The sequence below is a fragment of the Oenanthe melanoleuca genome, chromosome 2 (genome assembly GCF_029582105.1).
Source record: "Oenanthe melanoleuca isolate GR-GAL-2019-014 chromosome 2, OMel1.0, whole genome shotgun sequence".
NCBI classification, from domain to species: Eukaryota; Metazoa; Chordata; class Aves; order Passeriformes; family Muscicapidae; genus Oenanthe; species Oenanthe melanoleuca.
Genome location: NC_079335.1, coordinates 93,831,476 through 93,855,333, shown reverse-complemented (window position 1 = coordinate 93,855,333; position 23,858 = coordinate 93,831,476). Strand labels below are relative to the sequence as shown.

Sequence of the window (23,858 nt, the reverse complement as noted above, 5' to 3'; positions counted from 1 at the left end):
TCAAGACTGCAATGCAGAATATCTCCTAAATGCCACAGAGAAAAATTGCTTTTGGTGTTTATGTTATAAATTAAATGGACAGACTGACTAGTTGATAAACTCATGTCAAGACCTACTTACACTAAACTCCAGTATGTAAACTGTGAGTTAGGACAATTGTCTTTCTTTGTTATAGTGCAGGTGCCAAGGTTTACAAAGAAGTGTTAGGTAGGTAGGAGATAAGGAGAAGCAGACCTAGCTACAGAATAATTTTACAGTGGAGTTTATCCATTAATTTCTTCTAAAGTGCAAGCTCTGCTCAACTCATTTTCAGAGATAGTCACAAACATATTCCAAGAGTAGAAGTCTGCAGGGAAGAAGAGAGGATAAATTTAAAATGAGAATTGTGGGTTTTTTTCTTTTATAAGTTTACAAAGAGAAATTGCAGCAACCAGTGAAGATTGCGAGATTGTGCTTTTATTTATTTTTTTTTTTTTAAATATATATAAAAAAGGCTGTGGAAATGAGGAACTCCCAGCTCTTTGGGAACAATGCTCAAACTCAGTGTGGCACAGAACCTCCTTGTGCTGGGTTAGAGAAGTTACCTGCATGTAGTGACACTTTTTCTTCCTCCTAGACCCCTGTCTCCTTGAAAGCACCTCCTATAGTTTCAAAGGCAAAAAAAAATAATAATGAGATTTTCCAAAACTAATAACTTGGATCTGTTTGCCATCAGCTGTGTTCCTATGAAATTCTGGAGTTCAGTTGTTCTGTTTCTTTATTGTTTATTTTTGATATGAATCATGCTTCTGACAACATCTTCCAATTTAACCTGAAGTAACATGCTTCAAATGTCATATAGGGGAATTTGTGCCTTTGATTTCTACAAGAAGTGATCAAAGTGTCTAATTACCCTGGTTTTAGCTAGGGTAGAGTTAATTTCTTCTCAGTAGCTGTTACTGTGCTGTGTTTTGGGTTTGGTATGAAATGTGTTGATAACACACTACTGTTTTGTGTTTTGCCAAGTTGTATTTATACTAAGTCAAGGACTTTTTTCTCCCCCTTGTCTCATGCTCTACTGGTGAGGGGTTGAGCAAAACAATCTGGGAGAGAGTGTAGCTGGAACAGGCGACCTGAACTGACCAAAGCGATATCCACACCATAAAATACCATGCCCTATGTATATAAACTGGGATGCATTACTGAGAAGGTGGCTGATCTGCATTCAGGAAAGGGGCTCTGGTATCAGTGAGCGAGTAGGGATCAATTGTGCATCACTTATTGTTTCCTTTTTATAATCGTTATTATTTACCAGTGTAAAATGCAATAATAATTATAATATAATTATTAATAAATTTTATTAATAAATTGTTCTTATTTCAACATACAAGTTTCACGTCAGTTTTTCTTCCCATTCCATTTGAGGTGGAAGAAAGAGGGTAGCTGATTGAGCAGCTGTGTGGTACTTAATTTCCATCTGGACTTAAACCATAGCAGACCCCATCCTGGGTTTTGGCACCAAAAGTGTGTTGAGCCTGACTGGATGACAGGCACCCACCAAAGTTTCTCCATCACTTTTCTCTTCAACTGGACAGGGCTCATAATTGAGATAATAAGGACAGAGTGAGATGACTCACCAAATGCCATCATGGGCAAACTAGGCTTGAATTAGAGATACTAATTGAATTTATTGTTAACAAAATGAGAGCAAGATAATGAAAAATTAAGTTAGACCTTAAAAATACCTTTCCCCACCCCTACACTTTTCCCAGCTCTACCTCCTCCCTGCCAGGGATGCAGGGAGATAGGGAATGGGGATTAACATCAATGAATGACGAGTTGTTTCTGCTGCTGCTCAGGGAGAAGAGTCTTTCCCCTGCTACCAGCATGAGGTCCCTTCCATAGAAAAGACAGTGCTCCACAAACTCCTCCAATGTGAATCCATCCACCAGGCTACAGTTCTCCATAAACTGCTGCAATGTGGATCACTCTTCCATGGGTCCTTTGAGAACAGCCTGCTCCAGTGTGGGTCCTCCAGGGAGTCACAAGTCTTACTAGGAAACCTGCTCCCTCCTCTGCATGGGTCTGCAGGTCCCTGCCAGGAGCCTGTTCCAGCAAGGGCCTCCCACAGGTTCACAGCCTCCTCTCAGGCATCCACCTGTTCCAGCATGGGTCTTTTCCATGGACTTCAGAGGAATCTCAGCTCCCATTCCTGAAGCTATTCTGGAGTTCAAGCTGACCATGAACCCCCAGTGGAGATAACCTATGAGCCCCCAGACTGCTCAGTTCTTGTGGTCAGTTGTTGCAATCTGTGTGCCTTGGGACTTCTGTGGAGTTTTGGGTAGGCCCATGTGGAGGCTGTATATGAAAAGTGCCATTTTTGACTGCTATTGTACCTCTCATCTAGTTGTGTTGTAGTTATTTTTGGAGTCAGTAAACGTTTTGCCTAGAGCCATGTTGAGTTGCTTAAAGTCACAAAGAAATCTTGTGATTTCTCATTACCATGTTACCTTATGCATTGCACCATGCTGGGGAACTTTCTCAACTGACGTGGGTGGAAGTCTGGCGATGCAGTGATTCAGCCATGGGACAGCTTTCTGCTTCTAGACACTGCTGGTGCTGCCAAAGCTCAGCACAGGTGTTAGTGTTGAATGCAGGCTTGTTTGCAGTATTTCAGTATTTTAAGGACAGTAAGGTGCAAATGTGAAATGAAAATGGAGAAATGTGAAGAGCGTTTGGAGGTTTCCATGGTCTGGTGAAATGTATTTTTATTTCTAAATAGGTAACTGATATTTCCCAAAAGTCTGTCAATGAATGTGGGTGTTGTTCTGCACCTTCTAGAAAAGATAATGGCTGTCAAAGACTTTTGGTAGCCTTCTCTATTTTTCTACCTAAATGCTTCCTAAGTTATAGAAACCGTAAAATACCCATTGCAAATATGGTACTGACTTTTAGAATTCTGTCTCCAGTTAGAAATTCTATAATTGCATTTTATTTCAATATATTTCAATACTGTGGAAATAATGCTACTTTAAATTAGTGTATGTTTCTTATGCAGAAAAGAACCAAAGGGATTTTTAAGTTAGCTTTAGTTAAATTGACAACTGTGATAGGACACTACTTTGGATATTTTTAACCAGTTTATACTGAACCAATGCTAGTTTTTATGTAGATAATACCTTAGGTCAGAAGACTGTTGGATCATAGATATCATAGATATTATTCTGTATTTCCTCTTAAAAGAGAAGTTATAGAGTGAATTGTGAAATTATGATGAAAATTAATTGCAGTGGCCATGTCCTGATATGGAAGAGGTTCCTCACCTTCTGTTGTCTCCCATACTTGAGAGTGGAAAGCTTGGGTTATAGAACAAGAGTGAGGATGAGAGAGTGAGCGAGAGCACTCTCATGTTACTATTATACTGCTAAATATAGCATGATTGTTAAATTGTACTATGTACAAAAGTGTACTGTTAAATTATTTTATGTATATACACTACTATATATAACACCACTGTTATTTTTATTTTAAAATTATTTATATTTCCCTTAAAATTGTGACTTAAAAGCTGAGCGAAAGTCTGATGTTATTCTCCTTGCTTTCAGCCTCAAGAAACAGCTTCAAGGTCTCACACCTTCAAAAATAAGTCTTTTAAGAAATCCTGTATCTGTGGAATTTGCAAACAAGTAATTGATAGCCAAGGAATTTCCTGCAGAGGTGAGTAATACATGATACGGTGTTTGCTTTCTTGCTTTGTTAAAAAAATTAGTTTAATATTAATGTTAAAGTTTCTAGAAATACATGTGTCTGGTAATTGCCCGTGGACTAAGTTACCTTTGGTTTATTTCCTTCCTTCGTACAGTAATGTTCTGTGGTTCTATCAGGGAATCTGGTGCTCTAGTAGGTAATTGGACTTGTATAATCATGTGCTTTTACTACTCTGCTATTCAGACAGAATAAGGCAGTGCCTGCAGAGGATCTGTGAGGGGCATATGAGTGATGTGTACACAGTGGATGACACATGGCTCTGGAATTCAAATCAGGAAGTGTGTGACCCTTGCTCCCTGAGGCATGAAGGATTTATCTATGTTAATTTGCATTAAAAAAAAAAATCACAAGAGTAGCTGTCTGTTTACTTTAATTTTTCCATTTGCATTATGCTCTGTCTAATCCTTAGTCCTTCAGTCTGATCACTCACAGAAAGAATTAAAGAACTCCTGGATAACACAGACTAGAGACTTTCTGCCTGTGACATTCCTGCCTGCACCTTACTGCTGTTTTGCCTCACTATTTTGTCTTGCTGTGTAGAATTGCACATCCTTTTCTCCATTGAATACTTGCAATCAAATTAAATATTGGTAAAGCTTAATAGATCTTTTCTGCAAGTTGTCCAGGGATAGGGCATTTGATCCCCTGGTTCTGCCTGGTTAATGTTTGACTCCTGTTATTCTATGTTAATCAAACAGTTTCTTTACTTGTTATATGCATGGTTTACTTCCCAGAATGAGAATGTTACTGTCCATCTAAAAAGCAGTTGCTTTTTTGACTTAGAGGTGTTTGCACCATCTTCAGGTTCTAGTTGGATCTCCTTCTCCCATCTCCCCCTCTCTATATTCTTCAGACACCTTAGGATCCTTCTGAGGGTTTGAGAGGGAAGTGTGAGAGGATATGGAAGGAATGTGGCCATTTTTTGAGTTATGGTGCAGACTGCAGGTTAACAGCTATATATTCAGGACTATAGGAGTGGTAATTATGAGTGCATTTCTTAAAAAAAAAAAAAAAAAATTCTGTCTGTTCTTCTGGAGATTGGTTCCAAAATTCTTAAGATTTAGTTGTTTTTAATTTAGCAGAAATTTTTTGGAAGGAAGACTGTTTAGTGGAGGAACTGCCTAAAGACCCTCTTGATCAACTTCACTGTAAAAAGTACTGTAACAGGAGAGAACCAGAACTTTGATTCATAGAATTATTTAGGCTGCTAGAGACCTCTGACATCATTGTGTCCAAGTGCTAGCCCATCACTTCCCAGTATAACACTAAATCATGTCCTAGGGGGCCACATCTATGTGTCTTTTAAATGCCACTTCCCTCCAACACACTCCCCATTCAAATACATTCATGTCTATGATACGTCTGTATCTGTATCTAAGTCAGTTTGGGTTAATATCCTTTAGGTTTCTGGGTGCAGTTTTCAGAAGGACCCCCTTGACTTTATTTCCTAGCCTCTTTTTTGATGTGAGCACGAGGCAGATGCACCATTCTTCTTTGCTGCTGTTACATTTTATTTGATGGTTGTTATATCTACCTGTGGGATGGGAGCAAACAGAAGTTAGACAATGAAGAAATGATTCCAAGTAGTTTCAATTTAATAATTTGTATTTTAAATTACACTATGGGCTTCATAAAGCATCATTTTGGAAAAGCAAGAACTGAAAGTTGTCTCTTTCCTTGCTGGCACTCCAGGTACTTAAAATATCCTAGTGCTCTGAAACTCTTATTACTATGAAGGAAAATAAACTAGCTGTTTCAGAGCCCAATCCTGCAGCTACTGTGCTGCCCCTGGTAAATTCTCCCTGAAGTTGCAAGTCGCATTGCAGGGAGGGGAGAAAGAAGAAAAACTTACAGTTAAGGAATAGTTTGTCTATTAGTGAGAAAATCTTCCCTTTTAACAGTTTCTTCTTAAAAAATGACAGCCCTTTGTACAGACTGGAGGTTCCTTTCAGATTATATCTTACCAGTTAAAGTTATATATAAGTTGAATGAGGTAAGGGGAAACCTCCAGATTGGTCAGTATATATTAGTTGCTCTTTTGTAGCAATGAATCATCTACTTGTAAGAAAAAAGAAAAAAAGCTGTGAGTGGGTGTTGTGTAGGTTTTTAGTAGTATATGTTAGTCATTTTGGGGGTGTGTTTTTTAGCACTGTCTTGCAAATGTGGTGCATAAAAACTTACTGTGAACACTGAATGTTTGCATGAAAGGTACCCTTGAATGGTGTCCCTTTATCCTTTCATACTTCATTCCATCCCAGTAAAGCATACTCAGTTACAGCTTTTCCACAAAAGCAGTGGCAAAAAAGAAAGATAGAATTGGAAGGGGAGGCTCCTGGCTGTTTTTCTGCATGGTAGGCATGTTTGTCTTTGATACAGATTCTCATTATGAAGTAAGGATGAACACCTGTTGATTGATTTGTTGACAATACATGCATATCTTGCAGTAAGCTGAGGACTGCTCAACTCCCCATGTCTCTTCAGCACTACCTCAAACTTGAATGCTCTGGTTTGATTTTCCCTGAAGTACAGCATAATTTAATTCACGGCTAAGCAAATAATACATGATAATCTTGTGCATTTACATGGTTAGCAAGAGGCCACTAGACTTAAAGAAGCCTTTTGATTTTTTTAAAAGATATTTACCCTAAATGTTGAATGTTCAGTATTTTACATTATTTGTAAACAAGCTGTCATAAGGATATAATTTCTGTGTTTACATGTGAATTTCTATTTTATTATTTTTATTTTTTATGTATAAAATAGATGTGAAAATTTTCTTTTATTTTTCTTTTCTTTTAAAAATTGTTATTTATTTTTATTGTGTTGTGATTAAATAATTTTTAATGTAGAACAGAGAGCTCTGAATCTCTAGACTTCCTGGCAATTAAAAAAACTGGAGACCTGATTTAGGAGAGTTGAGTAATTTTAAATAAGAAAGTATAATTTCACAGCTCTCAGAATGTTCGTGTGATGAGTGAAATATGTGTGAAAAGTTGAAGCACTATGCAGATGTCTTTTTATGAAACTCCCCTCATCTCCAGTTGACTATTAAGTTACCTAGTTTAGGTTTAGCTGCTAGTGAGGCTAGCACTAATTTTTGAACTTAAAGCAATTAATGGTTGTTTGAATGAATGGAGTATCTTTTTTTAAAGAAAATCTAATGTAGCTATGAATGTGTTGATTTTTGAAATATGTATGTTGAAGTGATCCAATTAGGAGTTCTTGTAGAATTTTAGTTGCTCTGTTTTTGTTCTTTACTTTTTCTGAAGACTTTTTTCCTTGATGCTTTGACTCCATTTGAGTTTTGCTTTCTTTCTTTGACACTTTCTTACTTTAAGCTGTATAAATGTTAGCCAGAGCTGCCAAATTATATTGGCATGTGCTATTACCTATTGTGATGAGAGAAATGCTTACCATGGTGCAAGTGGTGTGTAATAAAGAATGCAATTAATCTTCTTGTCTTATTTGTAAGATAGTATACATATGTAAATATAAATTACAAATTGTTTTAACACAAGTTTCATTCAATTGTTAGTTGGCTTACAGTAAATAAGTCCTGGACTGTTTCATTGAGCAAGTTATTGATAGAAACTGTTCTAATAAAACTGCAGTTATCTGTCTTTCATCGAGCTTTTCACATGTTTACAAACCGTAGATCAAAATTAGAAGACAATTGGAGCTTCTTTAAGAGGTTTGATATTTTCCTATGAAATTCATCTGCTTGTTTGTGACTATGCCTGTGGTTGGCTAGTGATCCACTTAAAATCACACTTTAGGGTTAGTTGGGAGTTACTCAATTGAAAAATCCCTCTGTATTTAATAATATTCATTGGTTATGGCAAGTCAAAATACATTTTTATATTAACACTCATATGGACATGACAGATTGTTTGGTCATACTGTGTGTGTAAAAATATGTGTATATAATTTTATATTATTATATTGCAGGTGATTTTATATACTCTGATTTTCAGTAAATGCTAAGAACAGTAGTATCTTACGAGCATCTTCATAATGTGCAAAGCATGTGTCTTGTTACAGTCCTGGCAGACAAACTAAAAAGCTTGAAATAGAATTTGAATTTTTGAATTGCCAGACTAGAAAGCTAGAATTTCTATCCTCCTTGGGCTAGTGGCATTACAGTTGTCTCTAAATGGCAAAGAGTGTAGTGGAGTAGGAGTGTTAGTGTCAGCCTCATTTCATGGAGTGATCCTTGTTAAATAAGGTTCTGTAAGGTGCTTACATGGGTGTATTATGAGATCTATCTATCCATCTATTTATCTAATATTTTTGTGTATATATGTATATACTGTAAGTTCAACATGACTAAACCATCTTCTAGTTAATTATGGCAATGGGTATCAGTTGATGAACCATAAGATCATTAATTAAGGCAACAGGCATACCCATCTACTCATGTCGATGTGATAACATGGGAAATCTTTGAGAAAATGAAAAGATTGTCATCAAATTAGGGGGGATTTTTATCATATCACTGTTTATTCTGTGTGGTGTTTGCACATTTACATGTTTTCTTGAAGACTGATCCAGCAAATCATATTGTCTTCTGTGCGACTGTTTTAAGATGGCTTTCAATCTCTTGTATGTGTGGTTTAGACTCACCAAGAAACATCAGAAAACAAACCAGAAAATCATAGTATTTTCCTTAGTAATTAACTGCTCATTGCCTCCAAATTTAAAGCAGGATATGCAGGTTATAGGACCAAATTGTATGGTCTGTTGTTGTCTCTAGAGCAGATCAATAATTTATAGCTTTGGTGAACTCTAAGGAAGAGGGATCATAAATTTCCCAAGCAAGGCTGAGTTAGGTAGGGACCCAGGCTCTTGCTGAAAGATTTCATTTGACTGTCAGTCTTGTTTGTGAGGATGTCCAAGTGAGACTGTGCTAATTGAAGCAGAGAAGTCTTTTTAGTGACCCCTCAGAAATGGGTGGATGTTGACCTGGATATGAGTGACACAGAGTGTACTGTCCTGGAAGGAGAAGAGTGAAAAAAGAAATCTGGACTCCAGCCCATCTGTGGCATTGCAAGCTTGGGATTGTCAGCCCCTCTTCTCTAGACAAAAGGTGTACACAGTAAATAGCAAGTTCCACTGGGTCAGTAAAACATACTCTAACACAACTCTACAAGATATGCATTAATATTTCAGTGCAGAGCTTAGCTAATGAGACATGGAAACTATGTGCATCATGGAAGTTATTGTGCATAACATCAGCAAAGGCCTGAAAGGGAAGGATGATTAAAGACTTACTGGAGCATATAGAGACACAAAAGAAGCTGCTGTAATCAGGAGGCATTACACAACTGGTACATAAGCATTCTGGCTGAACTCACCCACTCTAGAGCTGAGAGAGACAGTAAAATTGACATCTTTTGATGGCATATTGTTACCTCAGTGAGAACTTGGGGAGAGGGGAGGAATTTTGGCAGAAATCTCTAAGGTAAGTTCCTATTAACTTAAAAATAAAAAATACGCAAGGCAGAGACCTCTGTGGAATGTTTAATGTTTACAGCTGGTACAGATGTTTCAGAAAGTTGTCTGTAGAACTAGAGTTCCCTATTTGTTCACCTCAGAAGCACTAACTTAATCACACCAAAATTTGATTTGTGATTATTTAATTGATTTTAAAATTAACACTTAAACCTTACTTTTAACCTTAGTGCTCTTAAGATTTCTAAAAAGCTGCAACTGTATGTTATGATCTCATCTGATGATGGTCTTTGTCACTTATATTTTTTGTAGGAGCTTAAGAACAACTGTGAATCAGAACTTCCAGGCCTGTAAGGTTTTACCCGCATAATCTAACAACATCTACCTTCTTACTTATTTTGGAGATCACCCATTTTAAGCTGATTTTTTCTTATTTTTCTTTATTTTCATATATGGCATAAATTATGCTAAGAGCAAGGACCCATCACAGACATGCAAGCTCTTGAGATCTTGTGCTGTCTGCAGCTGAAGATAGAAGAAAAACCTGGAGACAGTCCAGCCATTTTTTCGGATTCATGTGGGTTGCTGTCTACAGTAAACCACAGTCTGGTTGAAATGTTTTTGTAGATGAAATGTTGCAACATGGGGTTTTTCTTTTTAACGGGAAGGAGGAGGTCTAAGAATATCCTTTGTTTCTGAACTGGAGTAAGGTTTAACAATTTCCTAATTGACTGGCAAGTGCAGCTTAAAAAGCTGGGAGAAATTTACAGTATGAGTATTTTTAAAAATGTGGAAACATTTTCATTGTTGCTAGTGTTCTGCCTTTGTAAACCTTTTGTGGTCAAGATTTTTCTGCAAGACGGGAAGAAGGTGGGAGTAAAGGAGAAGAAAGGGCATTCTATTGCAGCTGTAGTGCCAAAATTTTTTTCTCTTAATAAAGATTTTCCACTGCTGTTGTTGGCAACAGCAAGTGGAATATTTAATCAGTAGGAAGACTCATTCACAACACTGTATAGCCTCCCCCCAACAAATTTTCCATAACTCTGTTAGCCTTCATCTTCAAAAGCAACGTCACTGTCATGAAGTAGTGGGAGCAGTATTCAGATGAGGAGACAATGGTTGGCTGACTATGAGAAAAAGAACAAAAGAAAATCAAGGATAGTATTTCAAGCACAGGAAATGCACCAGCAGATGTTGTTGCTGTAATGTGGCTTACTGTTAGGCTTGTGACATCTTTGGCATGACTTTGGTAACTTCTTAAAAATCAAAGTTTTTGCATCTAAGGACTAATATTTCCAGCTAGGCTATACTTCTCCCATCCCCTACACAAAGTGGGGTGAGGGCAGAAATGTACAAAACTGCCTCACATGAAATTGCATACTAACTTATTTTTAATACTGCAGTAAATTTCTGTGTGTGATTTTCATACTGCTTTCTTTTTGACTTTTTTCTGGAGATGAATTGTTGCAAAGTTGGCAGGAGCAGGTCAGCAGAAAAGTGTGATGGTGTGTTTTTTTTAATAATCTGATCACAACATTATTAGACACTTGTTGAAATAAAAATAGCCAGCAAACTGCACTTGTAGCAACATATCATCCACAAAGCTGTTTCGACCAGACTGGTTTACTGTAGCTGGTAGCCATTGGGAGATTTTGGTTATGGATAGCCTCCTCTCCTCCTCTGCCCCAAGGAGATCCTGTTGTGGTGGCCGTAATTTACATTTTCAGAAACCAAATCAAGATATTTTAACAAAAAGAAAACATATTTTCTTCAGAGCCGATGATAGGTCTGATATTTTGAGCAGGACGTTTCCTGCAGATGTGAGCTGTTGGTCAGTAGCAGTATCACTAGCATAGATACTAAAATAGCTGGGCTCTACCACTTTTGTTACCCTCTGACACCCATCTTTCCTGGTATTAAGAGAGAGGTCTGGAATTTGGAACTATAAATGTTGAGTCTTGATTACACAAATCTTTTTATATGCGTGGTTTAGATTACATTCTGTTCTGAATTTTCAAGGACTTTTGTACTACTGTCAAAACGTATCTTTAATAGTATATGTCTGTTATAGCATATTTAATAGCATATGTTTTGCTAAGTTGGAGATGCTGAGGGAAAGAAAACATCTTTTGAATATCTAAGCCTGTGATTTGGTATCCCAGTTTATTTTGTCACCAGGAAGTTAAAAATATCCAGGCTTGTGCAGTGTATGTTTTTGGAACAAGTAATTTTTCTTAGGGATTAGAAAGGCATTAGCCTGTATTACATCTCATTGATTCTCTATTTATATGCAAGTTTCTACCCCAAGAGTATTCCTGAATTATCTTCTTTCTACCCTTGCCATGCACAGTGTTGTTTAAAAACAAACACACAAAAAATCTATCACAGACAATCACTTGATGAAAGCTGTAGTTAAGTGCAAGGTTGTCTTTGTAAACCAGCCATATTCACTACGTGTGCAGTGTGGTGGAATGTATCAAACATATTGCCATAACATATGTCCATTAAATGCTGAAATGTGTCAAAGTGCAACGCCCTTACCAGACAGAGAAAAGGTTAAGCTCTTTGTCCTGGTAAACCATTAATCATTTTGTGGTTAGTTTACAGCAGTAGTTTCTTACTTTGTAAATACATAGCTGCTGGTTTTCAGGGAGCTTCTTACACAAAAGAATATAAGAAGCAGAGCTTTCATTTTACAAAACCTTTGGAGCTTATGTCTAAAAAATATCATTCACTATGCTTATCCTTCTCTCTTTACTCTGGCAGCAGTATTGGTAACTTGCAGGAGTTAACACATCTTCATTTTGATACAAAGGAATGTCTTACCCTTACTCCCTTTTTCTCCCTATTGTTTAGGAACTGTTTTGAAGTACAGTAAATTGACTAAATATGGCTTGGTCTCCATATTACTACTAGCCAGCTTGGGACAGTTATTCTTAGAGCTGATGCCAGAATCCTTGAACATAAATTTGGAAAGTCTGGTATTTGATGAGAGCTTGTGTGTGGGATGCAGACATTCAGCTGTTTTGCCGAAGAACTGAAGTAGCCTTGCGGAGTGTGACATTAAGTCCTCTGGACTGTTTCGGGCACATTTTGAAATTGGAATACAGTTAGGCTGTAGTCCTGTGAAGAGCTGAGTGCCATTTCACTTGTAAGCTTTGACTGAAGAATGCCAGCATACAATATAAGCGGCTTGTTGAGATCTTTTAAATGTAAGTTGCATGTATTTTCCTTAGCATACTATCAGCACGTTGTTGTTCAGTTATTCGTAGGATTTTGTATTGCATGTTTGTTGCACTGAAAAGACATGAGTTGCACAGTTATAGTATAGTACTTCTCTTTTGACCTTTGAAAGTAAATTTCTAGGCTTAGCTAAAACCAGTCTTGGTCTGAAGGGATGCAGTCATCAAGACAACACAGTTCTTTAAGGTAGCAGAATTAATTGTATTTAGAATTCCTCATAGCTGTGGCACAGTGAATTCTAAATAATGAAATATCAAGCAAATAAATTTTTTCTCTATGGGTCAATGTTTAATTTGCGGGTGTTGGTGAAGGGAGGGATCTCTCGCTGTTCATGATGCTGGCAGCTGTAATGGAGAAACTCATATGAATTGCATTGTGAAAGAGTGTACCTGGAAAGGCAGTGATGCTTCTCTCCAGTACCTGTCTGTGTTCAGAAACTTGATGGCTGCAGCATGGCCTTACTCCATACACTCTTTCTTGATGTGCCTATATGCTTCCTTACAGCCAATTCATAGAGCTTTCTTAATATCTTCGTCTCTTTCAAATGCTGCTGCTATTTCTCCTACCCTGCCCTCCCCATCCCCCTGTGTGTGTCTGTGTTTTGTTTTGGTGGCAGGCTTTTTTGTTGTTGTTGTTTTTGTTTGTTTATTTATTTGTTTTAAGGTTGGTTTTAGCCACTGATTGCACGTTTACTTTGAAAAAGACTTCTGTGCTTCTTGGCATATGTGTACATATGTGTTTATATATTTGTTTGCATACCTGTATATATCTATATATATATATATATATATATATATGCATATATGTATATATACCTGTATGCATACACGTGTATAGAACCTTATATTCCTAAAAATACAAACAGCAAAAAAAACTTGTGATGCTTGCTGTACCTCAGTAGGACATATGTAAATTACATAGTATGTTTTGAACTTGAGTATCTGGTAAATGCAAAGAATAGTCCGTTAAAATGGGCTCATTTAAGTTTTGTTGTTCTGGGGAGAAACTAGTGAAATTCAGACCTCAAGAAATGGGAATTAGAGTTCAGATCAGTTATGCCTGGGAATCCATTTCTGTTGTTGGGATGTAGCTGATGTGCCTTTTAGGAGCAAGCCATTCAGTGAGCAGTTTGAAGTTCTCCTGAGAGGGAAGATGGAGAACCTTCTTTCTGCATCTGAGCACGAAAGAATGCTTTGTTTGCTCCCAGCATCTGCACAGTCAGTGATCTCATTTTGGAGAGCTTATTTCTATTCATCTTTGCTATCATAATCAGCTTTACTGGCTAGTGAAGAAGAGAAGGAAATAATTCAGTCTTATCCATGCAAGTACTGGATTTAGATATGATTAGAATATTTCTGGATGCTGAGGAGTGAAGCAGTCTTTGTGAATCAGATCTATATGCTCAGAACATTATAAATCTAAACACCTGAAAAAATACACAGTTTATTTCAGGCAGAGAGCTTTGCCTGGCTGTATTTAACTAATTACCTCTGGAGGCTTTAATCTTTGTTTCCTGTGAATCTCATAAATATAGCAATATAGTTTTGTGACGTGTCCTCACTTTAATTATGTATGGAGTTTCTGTGCTGTATTTCTGTGTTGTTTATGAATTTGAATGAGATGCTCCTGAAAGACTCAGTCTTGAAGTTGCTATCTAGGTTAAGTTCACATCTGACTTGAGTGATTAGTTTCCAGAAAAAACTGTAAGAACTGTTGTGTTATGTATGTGCAGAAAACACATTTTCTTGTACATGGAAACTTTAAAATAATAATAAAAAAATGAATGCTTGCATTTACAGTTATCAACGTTTTTAATAGAGTCTTGTGTTTTGATGATATTTGTGATTTGGTTTTACATGAACCAGTAGCAAATTTCATGGAATGAAATCTATTTTGTAGTTCATCTTGCCTCACACAAATCTAGCTTTAAGCAGCTATAAAGTAGATGAGACCTTGTCTGTAATACCAGGGCTTTCTGACAGATTTGCCATTTTATTCTTTACTTTTTTTTGTGGTTATCTTTGTTTTTGGAAGAAATCTCAAATTAGCTTATAGAATAAACACATAGTATGTGTATTTTTAGAGCAAGTGTTTGTTAACTTTTTGCAAAATTAATCATACTGATGTAAAGTATGGATTCTTCTAAACAGAAAGTTTTGGTATGTGAAATCACTTAATGAATTTAGCCATTTATCCCTTATGCTGTTGTGCAAGAAAATTAAGTTTTTCCTCATGGGTTAAGAGCAGTTTTCCATTTGCTTTAAGGCTGATAGAGTTTTTAAGTGGCATAGGTCATTATCAATGCTAATAGTGTATTTGTGTGAACATTAATAAATTTTGGGAATAAAGAAACTTGATCCTGAGGAGTACTATGAACAAAGAATTTACTCCTAACTTACATGTGAGGAAAATAAGTGAACACAGCATGTACAAGATAGAACAGAAGATGTGCCAGTAAGCCTTACTTTTCTTTCCCCTGAGCAGTGACTGGAGCATGAGGGCTTTTCATTCAGCAGTTGTTGCACTTGAATCTGAAATGAGAATTTGCTGACCTCACACCTTGGTAGTCGTATCTTTCCTGTTGGGTCAGGCTGCTGTAGAAGCACCAAGAAACAGCCACGGCTTTCAACTTCAGTGTCTGAGGTTACACCCCAGTTAATCTTCCAGTTAAACCTCTATTGTATTCTGCAGCTCTGCAGATCTTGGAGATTGAATAAGTAAATTTTTCCTGAATTTAAAATACAGGTTAGCTCATGGTAACCCAAAGGATAGACACTGCATGGAATAAAAGGAAATTTCAGAGTAAAGGAGGAAGTGTATATGGAAAATCAAAGAAAAACCAGCTTGTGTCAGATTATAGCCATTGTGTTTTGATTTTTTTATATTGTTACATCGCTGTTCATCTGGCTGCTTTTTAAGTTAAATGCTCTTTCCTGAATCTAAAATTGCTGGTACAATTCATCCTTTCCTGGTCTTAGGAAGAAAGAATTAAAAAGAAATCAAGTGCTTACCTCTTGAAAGTAATGTTTGCAACACTGTATCACCTGAAGTTCATAATCAGAAATTGCAGTTTGGCCAGTACTAGTTAGCCTTTATGTTTAAAATCAACCTGCTGTTCTTAGGTCTCTGGGGCTGCTGATATGACTAAGATTCAGAGGTTACACTGAGAACAATTTGATTTCCTATCTGTGCTATTTAAATAGTAACACTATTTATATATATATATATAAAAATATATATTTATATATTTATATATATATAATATATTTATATATTATATATATAAATATATAAATATATTATAAATATATTATATATTATATTATAATATTATATATATTTATATATTTATATATTTATATATATATATATATATATATATGAAGCTTAAAGGTAAGTGTCAAGATATTCAGCCCCAGTACCGTGGTATCATGAGATGATAGAATGCACAAATCTGATAACAATGCTGTAATTAACAAATCTTTCAGGAATGGGTGAAAACTAAAACTTTTCTTTCAGTTTAGTTTTGTTTAGAAGTATGTAAATACTTTTATTAGATACAGACTTGAGTTTGGCTAGATGTCTTAGAGAAAGCTGATCTGAAGAAAAGGAGGGGACAATCCACCTACTCTTTTAGTCATGTATTTTGTTGTTTTTTTTTTGTTTTAGTTTGCAAGTATGCCTGCCACAGGAAGTGTGAAGAAAAGGTAAGCGTATTTTTTTGGCCTCCCTTCTTGCTGTTGATCTACATGTATTCAAAGTTGAGAGAACAAAATTTGTATGAACTAATTAAGAATAAGATAATAAGATGCCTAGCTGGGGTATTGTTCTTGCCATAAATAAGAAAAAAAACCCCAATATCATTAAACATTTGCACCAGTAGTTGAGTTTCTCATTCTTCCCACAGGAGGAGATGTTTTAAGTTGGAAATATCAAGTTAAGTGGGTGAAATACAAATCACACAGTTCTGCCAGAAAAGAAAAAAATGTATCTGAGTGAATCAGGTATACATGATCCGGTTTAAACCCAGAAAGGCAAAGAACACTAAGTCCCTGTGTATAAACTGGAAAAAAGTTAAGAAGGTTCAAAATATATTGAAAAACGGGATTAAAACCAAACAAGGTTAGATGTTGGTGCCAAAAAATTGTTGTATTTTATTTAATAGTAGAAGAGGCAGAGAGAAAGAAAGAGAAAAAAGAAAGAGATAGAAAAAGAAGTGTGTGGGGGGGATAGGGGGAGAGAGTGACAGTGACTAGGTGGAAGCACACCACCCATCTGAGGATCCCACTGATGTCTCATTGCTCCCTTCCATCTGGTCTTCTTGGTGGTGAGAGTCCCACACCACACTGCACAGAGTAGCAGTGAAGAGTATAGAATTCCGTGGATTAATATAGGCTTTGGGCCAGGTGGGAATGTCCATGTGTCTCCCTTGCAGGGGCCCTGTTTGACACTGTCCCTTGCAACTCTAGGGTCTGTTGCATCATACTGCAGTACTCTGGTGCAGGGTCTGGGGACCCTTTCGAGGGGGCTTTTGGTGGGCCATGACACCCCCTCTGCTGTGGATGCAGCTTTCCCTGGGAGAAGGGCCCCATAGCTGGGCTGGGCTGCACATTGGAGTATGGGCAGTCACTGCCTCTCACCAGAGGCCTTTCCAACAGGAACCCAAAGTTGCTTTCCCCCCACCCTTTGGTTAGAGGGTCTGTGGCAGCTGATAGCCCTGGGGCTGTGGTCTCCTCCCTGAAGGTGCTAAGCTTGTGCTTTGTCAATGTCCCCAGTTCCTGAGTTTGATCTAACCTTTATCAGCAAACTGTCCAGGGCCTCACTCAGAAGGCTTATTCAGGGTGTGGTGGTATTCTGTGCAGCTTTTGCAGTAAAGTTATAGAAGTCTTTCATGAAACTGTTTAAGTCAAAAACTATAATATTTCAATCTCTGACACATGTATATCAGCCCCCATGCATGTGTATGCACACACCTATACAAATATAGGTATAAAATATATAAATAAATTTAAAAATAGATAAAATTTGTACAGCAACAGAGATTTAAAGGCAGACTTTTGGCGTTTGATTGTAAGAAGTATAAGCATATTATGATTTTCATTGATTACTGTAGATTCCCCCAATTCAGTTTCATTACCAGATTTTTGTTACTTATGAAAATCTTCAAGTTCCTTTCACGCAAGGTGAGATTAGTAATTCCATGGTCTCATGTGACTTACTTTCCCCATTGCTAGATTTGTGTAGATCAGAGACACTTACAGATTCAGTCTAAATCTAGCAGTCTTGGAGGACTTTATTTTGCCAGAAACGCTTTCTTGGGGTGATATTCCCTTCGGTTAACTTAAACTTTTGATTTGCACTTGTGATCTATTAAGACAGTCTCTTCTGGAGACCAAAGATCTAGACCTAGTATCTGTGTTGTTACCTTGATGTTTGCAAGCATTTGTTTTGTTCAGTGCATCCAAGGTGTATGATTAAATTCAAGAGAAGAATCTTTGCTCTGTGAAGGACTTTGAGATTTTTTTCAGGACATCTTGGGAAATTCTAGTAAATACAAGTGTCAGTTGGCTGAGCATCTCCCATTTTGAGTAAAAATGGTACATGTACATTTGGAAATCACTGTGTTGTATGGTATGCTGGGTAAATGCAGAATTCTGGGTTTTTAAATGAAATAAGATGATAAAATACACAGTGGTAATTAATTTTTTAAGTAAGGTATTACCTCTTAAATGGTTTAATCACCTATATACATTCAATAATGATTAGTAATAATATTATTGTAATGGTGGTTTATTGGTAGAAGCAAAACAATTCAGTAAAAAGATGTACTTTTTCTTAGACTAGATGATGTAATTGATGCCTCTTTGCACAGTAGCTTTGGTTCTCAAAATAGTACTTGCAGTATGGAATTCTACCTGTTGTATAAGAATCTGGTTTTTTAATAACATTGGTAGTTTGCAGATTTACTTGGGTAAGTGTTTCATATAACTAGAGTTTCCAGAAATTATGACATTTAAATTATTCTGTAGACTCTTGTAATTCTTTAAACTTGTTTTGGAGATGAATAATTTTATATGCATGCCTTATGTTTAGAATAGGAAACTGTTATTTCATCTCTCAACCATTTTGGTGTTGACTGTTGAAAAGAACAGTATGGAGTGCCAAAAGTATATAATAGCCTAACATCAAGATACGGACTGGCATGTTTTCTGATTTTTGAATAACTGAGATGAAATTACTAGCATTTGTTATAGAATATTAAAAAAAAATATGAAAAGAAGACCAAATTCAATAATCAATTATTTCTTACAAGAGGGTTATTTTCTCATTTTCTGAGAGGTCAGCACATAGCTTAAATGTATTTTTTTTTTTTTCTTTTTTCTGATTGCTCCCTAAGGCTCATGACTTTTGCACCCATTCAGATAGTTGGTTATGTTGTGTAAGATCCTAACGGTGGTGGTAAAGAAGAGACGGGTTCTTCATGATATGCCATGAAGCCGTTTATTGATCCACAAAGCAAAGTTTATATACTTTTTTACCTATTACTAAAAATAGTGCACCAATCATATTAGCGTTACTAAGTTATATAGCTAAATATCATTGCTCAATCTATGCCTCAATCTAACCAGGTACTAAGTATCTATTATGAAAATCCCCATAAAAACTGCAGGTTAAGCACTCCGTACCAAGCACCTTCTTATCTCTTACATTCCTTCTTCAAAATCCTGCTTACTCTTGCCAAGGCTTGTGGCCTACTATGGCTAACACATCCATGTCGGTTGTGACAAGCTGAGCAGTGCTTGCAGTCCTTTTCTTTAGTTGTATTCCCACATCTCCCCCTTTCACCAATAATTTTGTTGACTTGTCAATTAACTTCTGAACACATTGCAAGATACAGCAAACATATTATTAAAGGCAAAAGCATAGCTAATACATAAAATCCAGTTTTAACTAAATGCTTAAGCCAGCCAGTAAGTCCCCATCCTCAGAGTATGTTTCCAAGCCAGTCCTTATCATCCATGACTCTTAGTTTGCTAACACTGTCTTGGAGGGCCTGTATGTTTGCATGAATGGATTGAGAGTTGTCAGAAAGATTCATGCAGCACATACCTTCAAAATCTTCATAGCCATGCCCATGCACTAAAAGTAAAAAATCAATTGCAGCTCTATTCTGTAGTGTAGCATGCCTTACACTATCTGTCTGTTGGTAAGCCTGTTAAAGCAGAGCTACTAGCATTAGTTTGTTTTGCAAGCCAGCAGCCAAGATTATTTAAAGTTTTTAAAGCATGTGCTGTTCCAATAGATGGGATAATTGAGGCAAAAATTCGAGCTCCAAGATTCCAAGCTTCCACGCTGTCATCACAATCTGGGCTATAGGTGTGGGTGCTGCGCTTTGCTCGCACTAAGTTGTTCAGGGCTGTTAGATTATGATGTAAAGTGTGAAACATGGTTAATCAGCCAAATGTACAAGGCCCTCCTATAGCCTTCCCTGTTATTCCTTTCCAGGCTCCATTTCCACATATTAAAAAGATGTTATTGATTAATCCAAGCACAGCATTTCCAGGTAGAACATGCTGGGGTAAAATGTGATTACACCAGGTAGAAGCATTCCTGTACCTGTGACATCAAGGCCAAATCCTTGTTGGGCAGAACGCTTACCAGGAAAATTTAAAAAGAAACATGCAAAAGATTGCATAGATCCAAAAATGTCTACTTCTTGGGGCTGTAGGGGTATAGGATAAAAGTCTCCAATTTTGTTTACTCCTAAATAACTTTTGCTTACCATATACCATCCCGCTGGTTCACCTTTTCTCTTACGGTATTTGTCCTCACACCACCATATGGGTTCCATTGGGCCTGGAGCATCACAATTCTTATGCATAGTCATATTATACAAAGCATCCCATTCAGTTTTTTCTAAAGGCACAGCTATCAGGGAAGTTTGAAAAGGATTACCTGGAGAAGTCATAGAATGGCTTAGGCTTGCTGATGCCTTAAACGAATAGGCAGAGCGTAGATTCATTTAAAGCATCAGCAAGCACAAGCCAAACATTACGTTCTGGAAGGGACAATGATGGCAGTTTTGCTACTTGCCCTTCGTGAAGGCCGAGTCCTAGTATAAGGACTAGCCTGAGGAGTCGGATACGGCTCCCAGAAATACTGATGTGGAAGCCAGCCATGGTTATGTCCACACACAAATTTCAAAATAGCACAATTATCAAAAGAGTATCGTAAAGGATCACACGTTGGACAATGGTGATGGCAGCGGCTTGCAACACAATACCACCTTTTCTGACACTTCTGACACTGGCACAAAGCCCACACTTGATGCCAATGTTCCTTGCAACTAAAACAAGGTATAGGGTTACATTCAAGTCCAAGTTACTGCTTCAATTGTCCCAGTTGCCATTCACGGATGTCTTCTACTGTGTCCGAGGTCAGACGACCATGGAATTCAGAGCGGTACAAAGTCAATGAGTCCTCTCGTATTAACGAGAAGCTGGTCGAGACGAATGTCCGGCGGGATCTGGGACTGGAGCCGAGGATGGCTGGGTTGGGATCTCCGGTGAGATGCCAGGGCTACAGCAGTGCTCTTTTTGAGGAGGTTCCAAGGATTCTTGGAATGGTCTCACGCTCTTGGCCAGGATCCACCTTGGGCTGTTCTCTGTGGAGACACAAGCATACCCTTTTCCCCAGGTGACAAGGGGGTAGGGTCCCATGATCTTACCTGTTTCTGGATCCTTAATAAGGACTGGGGCTTTCTGTTTGACCTCTAACTGAGGATTATTACCAAAATGCCTAACAATCAGAGGGTTAGGGTCCATCAGGGAACAATTTATAAAGTTAAAAACGTACAATGCCTTCTGCAACCTTTCAGCTGGGGTGGCATTCCCCATTCCCCCTTTCTGTTGTAACAAAAGACACTTAAGTGAAGCATGTGCTCTTTCGGTGATAGCTTGGCCTGTGGGGGAATGAGGAATCCCTGTTTTGTGTGACACTCCCCAGAGAGCAAGAAAACCTGCAACTCTCTGAGAGATGTATGCAGGACTGTTACCAGTTTTAATTTCAGAGGGAATCCCCAAGACCGCAGAAGCACTCGCAAAGTGACAACATACATCCTTTGCAGTTTCTCCAGTATGACAAGATGCAAACAAGGCACCTGGAAACGTATCTGTGGAGGAGTGAATATATTTAAGTTGGCCAAATTCAGGAAAATGGGTAACATCTGTTTGCCAGATTTGAAGGCTTTGAAGGCCTCTAGGGTTAACACCTCCTGCAAGAGAAGGAAAGGAGTGTCTTTGACAATCTGGGCACACAGTCACAATACTGGAGACTTGGCGAGTGGTCAAGCCAAAAGTGAGTGCAAGTGCAGCAGCATTTTGGTGAAAAAATGAATGACTGAGTTTTGGTTGAGCAAAGCGGTCTGGTAACACAGGCTGAGTTGTTTGAACTGGTAAAGTAAGCAAATCTGCTTGATGATTCCCGTCTGTTATAAAAGCAGGTAACGTAGTATGAGAACGAACATGCATTACAAAATAGGGGTGCTGTCTGGTATCTAAAAGAAAAACAAGCTGTTGTAACCATTGAAACAATTCTGCATTTGGTACTTCCTTGAGTACTGCAGCTTCAGCTTGCTCCACGATTCCTGTGACATAAGCAGAGTCAGTCACCAAGTTAAAAGGAGTAGCAAATCGTTGAAAGGCCCACACCACAGCTGCTAATTCAGCGATCTGGGGAGAACCTGAAACAGTATTTACATCTGAATTCCATCAGCTGAGATCTTCATCCCACCAAAGTAACACTGATTTGTGGGTGCGGCCCGACCCATCTGTGAAAACAGTTAAGGCTTGCAACGGGACTTCGCTCTTTTTGGGCTGCAGTAGAAGATTAAAGCTTGTTGCCATGAGCTTGTGCTTCAGAGGATGTGAAGAAAGTGTCCGGAAAAATTAGCAAGAGCCATTTGAAACACATCAGACTGTTGCAGTAGCTACTGCAAATAAACAGTAGTAACAGGTAAACAGATTAAACTAAAATCCACACCTGCAAGTGTGGTGAGCCTGTTGCGAGCTTTGATAATAAGCAATGCCTTCATTTCGGGTTGAGTACTAATAGTTTTAGACATTTGGTGTGACAGAAAAATCCACTCAGTGATCAACAATGGGTCTGGCGCTTTAGGATCCCATTGAAAAATCAAAGCATGAGGTTGCTTAGCTGGATTTAGGATAATTAGAGAGAAAAGTAGCTCAGGGGCCCATCGGGCAGCTTGCCTGTTTGATATAGCATCAGCTACCTTTTGCAGTGCTTGGCAAGAATATGGTGTAAGCTGAAGAGGGGACAGGAGATTGGAATATCTTTTTAACAGATTAAACAAGGGGCTTATGTCTGCATTTGAAATTCCTAACAAGGAATGAACCCAGTTAATTGTCCCTAAAAGTTTTTGAGCATCATGCAGTGTTTGAATGTTTGTGTGAATTTGCAAAGGCTGAGGGGAAATAAACTGGTCCTAATGGGCCAACCGAGGCATTTCAAAGGAGGTAGTTGTATTTTTTCTGAGGCAAGACTGAGTCCCCGCCTGAATTACAGCAACAATGACAAGGGCTAAGGTTTCCTCCATTACCTCCTGATGTTCTGCTGCAATTAGAATGCCATCCATATAATGATACAGCAAAGCAGCAGGTATTTTTTGACAAATGGGACTGAGGACCTATGCAACAAACCACTGACAAATAGTGGGACTGTTTTTCATTCCTTGCGGAAGCACAACCCAGTGGTATCGCTGCAAGCGAGCTTGCATGTTAGTACTAGGTACAGAAAAAGCAAATTTAGAAGCATCATCAGGATGCAAAGGAATGTCAAAAAAGCAGTTTTTAAAATCAATTCCTGTTAAATGCCAATCTCGAGGGATCATGGTAGGAGATGGGAGGCCAGGCTATAAAGCCCCCATGTCCTCCATTGCAGAATTAATTTTGCGGAGGTCTTGGAGCAAACGCCACTTGCTGGATTGTTTTTTAATTACAAACACTGGAGAATTCCAGGGACTGGTGGAGGGGACTGTGTGACCCTTTTGAAGTTGTTCTTGGACAAGATCAGTGAGTGTGCGCAATTTAACTAGTAGCAGGGACCATTGATCTTCCCAGACAGGTGTTGTGGTTTTCCAGGTTAGTTTTAGGGTGTTGCGCACCTCAATGGCCCCCACTAAAAATCTGACTGAATTTTGAAACCCCATTGGGAAAGTATACCTTGTCCCCATAACACCATAGGTACAGACAAAACAAAAGGCTTAACAGATGCTATGAGGCCCTCTGGTCCCGTGATTTGAATGAGATTTTGGCTTTGATTTGAATGAGATTTTGGCTTTGATAGCTTTGACTGCTCCCCCCAATTCCAGTGAGAGCTTGGGGTACCTCAGTGAGGGC

The 23,858-nt window shown here is 38.0% G+C and overlaps 1 protein-coding gene across 3 annotated transcripts in view; it reads left to right on the top strand.

Annotated features, from left to right (window-relative positions):
- The window catches only part of TNS3 (tensin 3), a 185,138-nt gene that overhangs the window by 23,927 nt on the left and 137,353 nt on the right, over positions 1-23,858 (top strand). For all 3 annotated transcript variants that reach the window (XM_056486183.1, XM_056486182.1, XM_056486180.1), the window contains exons 2-3: positions 3,585-3,696; positions 16,111-16,148. The gene's annotated coding sequence lies outside the window, so the exon portion shown is untranslated. The remainder of the gene's footprint in view (positions 1-3,584; positions 3,697-16,110; positions 16,149-23,858) is intronic.